Source organism: Teleopsis dalmanni, chromosome 2, assembly GCF_002237135.1.
Source record: "Teleopsis dalmanni isolate 2A chromosome 2, ASM223713v2, whole genome shotgun sequence".
Taxonomy (NCBI): Eukaryota; Metazoa; Arthropoda; class Insecta; order Diptera; family Diopsidae; genus Teleopsis; species Teleopsis dalmanni.
Window position 1 is genome coordinate 240,731,876 of NC_051847.1, and position 3,505 is coordinate 240,735,380.

Below are 3,505 nucleotides of genomic sequence, written 5' to 3' on the forward strand. Positions count from 1 at the left end.
TGCAGAAAAATAATGTATAAATTTAAAAATCACATGTATAGCAATCGATATAACCGAAGGAGGGAAGACAATTTTTCGAATAAATTTTTCAGCAGAGCGCCAAGGAAAAGCTTCAATTCAAATGCAATGAAAGCATACAAATTTCTTACAAATGCTCGTATCACTTAAACGCTTACAAAAACACTGCAGACAAGCTGAAGGTGTGCTAAACAAAATGTCATTCCTTCCGCTGTAACACCGACGTACACAAAAAGGGTTAAAAAGGAGTAAAAATTCATTCGCAATTTCACTGTGAACTACATTGCAACACGCTGCAGGCATACAGCAATACCTACAGCGAAATGTGCGAATCAGTCAGTGTAACTGCAAGTGTGGATGTGGATTTGGCTGTGCATAGTGAAATATGCTTTTCCGTGTGTGGTGGCATGTGAATCAATAGTATTAAAAATGTATGAATGATTCTGTCGGGGTTAAGTCTATACCATGTTGAGTTTAGTGAACTATGAAAAACCAACTCTAAATTCCTGTAAATGTTGTCGCAGTCATACTTTCTCCCCCTCTCATTTTATCCACTTGTCTTCATAATTGCAAGAACAGCTGCGGTTGCTGCTGCATGCATTTTTTTGTGACTGCATACATTCACGTGCAGTTCGCCAATGCAGTGGAAGTCACGTTCCTTCATTCCGAAGGTATTAACTTGAATTGTGCAGTCATTTTCCTTTTGCATGCACTAAAGGTTTTCAAAAAATTGAAGGAAAAAGTAACTAATTATACAATAACAATATTTTATTCGCAAGAAGAGTTCTTAATATGAGTAACTTTTATTTTATGTATGAAAGAGGATTCCTTTTAATTTGAAATGAAAAAATTTTAATACAAAAAAATTTTACCAATGAAACATGTTTCAAGCAAAAACATTAATGAAAGAGTTCACATTATTTTTATTTAAAAATATGTTTCATAAAGTCGCTTATATGATGTAAGATTTTTTTTCCTTCCTTACTTAAATATAAATTAATCAAGGTAGTGCTTGATGCTGAGATTGTGATCCAGATGCTTTGTAATAAATCAATTTTACAAACAGTACCCTTATCATAAATTTATTTATCAAAACTATTCATTTATTTAAAAATCAATAAGTTTTTACTATTAGTAGAAGCAACTAAGGCATATTATTGACTTTTAACAAAATGGATCAAATTTGAGAGCCAAATTAGATACTTGAAACTATTGAAAATAATTACAAATTGCCTATATATTAAAATATCCGAGTTTTGTACTGTTTTTATGCAGATATCCTTCAAATTGAAGAAAAACTTCTGTTAAAGTAGTTGGAGACAACTATTATCTTAATAAATTACAAATCGCTTCCATACTTCTATGTAGGTGAAGTGGAAGAAGAATCACGTCTTCCCCGATTAGATTAGGAAACCGATTCAACAAACCTCGTCATTGTCTGTAGAGAGTAGAGCATATTAAATCTAGCTAGACGTATTGATAAATGCACGTATCTGGCCAGTATCAATATTGGAAAAACCGACGAGTGTTTTAAGAAAAAAATCGTCCAAAAACTTAAGCGTAGTTTTAAATCAGCCTAGACATAGACACAACAGATGTTACATAGACACAACAGATGTTACGGTGTTTTCGCTTCTACCATTGGTAGTGAATGTACGACAGGAGATATGAGAGGACAGGCTTAATCTGACTCCATAACGTCCCATAGTTCAGTGTCCCGTTGGGATCGATATTATTTCAGATACTATCAATTCACTTTTTTTTGGCTAAGTCAGAGGTTTTATATTTGAAATTTATAGGCCATTTATAGAAACCATTCGCTTAATTTTCATTGTGCAGGATCAATTATTCATAATATAAATAATTTAGAAGATTTTCGCTTAATGTGAGGCTTAAGAATTTATATATCTTGTAGATGTTTAATCAAAAACTAGTTATATGTTAACTTTTTGTGGTTGGCTGGCGGATTGAAACGTGAGATTCTATAAAAAAAGATTTTTAAGTGCTTTTAGCTCATCCGCTTGCATATTCTTTTATATAAGTATGTCTAGGAATGCAAACTAGAGTCACCTGGGTGCTAATGTCAGAAACTTTGATAAATCGTCTACATTTGTGAACTTTTTTTGGACAAGGTGGAGACTGCTTAAATAGATTTTAGTGAGAATACTGACTTCCTTTTTATGAAAATCCATGTTCGCAGTAACAGAACAGGCTTATAAGTTGGCAAAAACTCCAATATAATATACGCTTGACAAATGCGATATAGAATTCGGTTCCTGTGCCTTTATACATCTGTTATTCTTTAGAGTAGCTGTTTGGTTAATGTGAATATCAATGTATAGTAAGTGTGATATGAGAGCGCTACCGGTTTATGATCTTATTGTTGCCGTTGCTCCTACGTTTCCTTATTTTGCAGTGTGAATAGCCTTTGAACAAGGTAATGTTAACTTATCGACGGCCAACAAATTCTTGTTGATCATTGCAGTAAAAAGTTATAGCAGACCATCAAATCGTAAGTTGACTTTTGACTGTATCTATGTCTATTAATATTTTTTTGTCGCATATATTTTCATATGTCTATGTTACAACTGTTTTGACGTTTCCACTGAGCGATTTGATAGTCATAATCATTATATAAAAACAAAAAAAAACATTTCCATTGTATATCACAGTAATAGTTTTATAAAAATAGGTCGACAAAGTCATTAATATAATTTGTGCAAATGATTTGAAATGTTGTTTTTTCAGTTTATAAAATCGATATTTCAAAATAACGAATAATTTTTTTAACAAAGAAATTTTGAGAGTTAAGCAAACTCCACAAATGCATATTGAGGTCGACATTTACTTAACAACTGCAATACCATTGAGAGTTTGATAATAAGGCAATTAAAAAGTCATTACAGTGGTTCTCAGAGATCAATACAGCATAAAATGAAGCATTACATATGTCATTGGTTTTTATGGCACACTTCACCGCACACACAACCCACACAACCCACAAAAATGTAATTTTTAACTTGAATATTAAACGAAATTCTGCAGCATAAAATTGTGAAACTTTTCTATGATAAAATTCATTACGAATCGATTGCGAATGCCTTTATGTGCATGTTAACATGGTTATATTCTCGATATGAAATTGTATCTGAACTTATTCCTACACAAAAAGGCCACACATTTATATCTGGAAAACGTTACCATACCGCACATTTCCCATCATTTTCAAATGTTTAAAAATATTTTGCTTTATCGGTGGAAAATATTTCATGCCCGCATTTTCAAATGTCTTCCTTCTGTCGAACTAAAATCGAAAAATTAACAAATATGAAATGAAATTTTTTTAGTTTTAAAAGAAAAATATTTTTTAACATGATTGCTATGAATTATTGTTAGGAAGCATTGTTAAAATTTCAATTTAAATTGAAAACCGGAATTGAAAATTAAATTTTCAGATTTTGTCGGTGGTACTTATTGATTATATGTA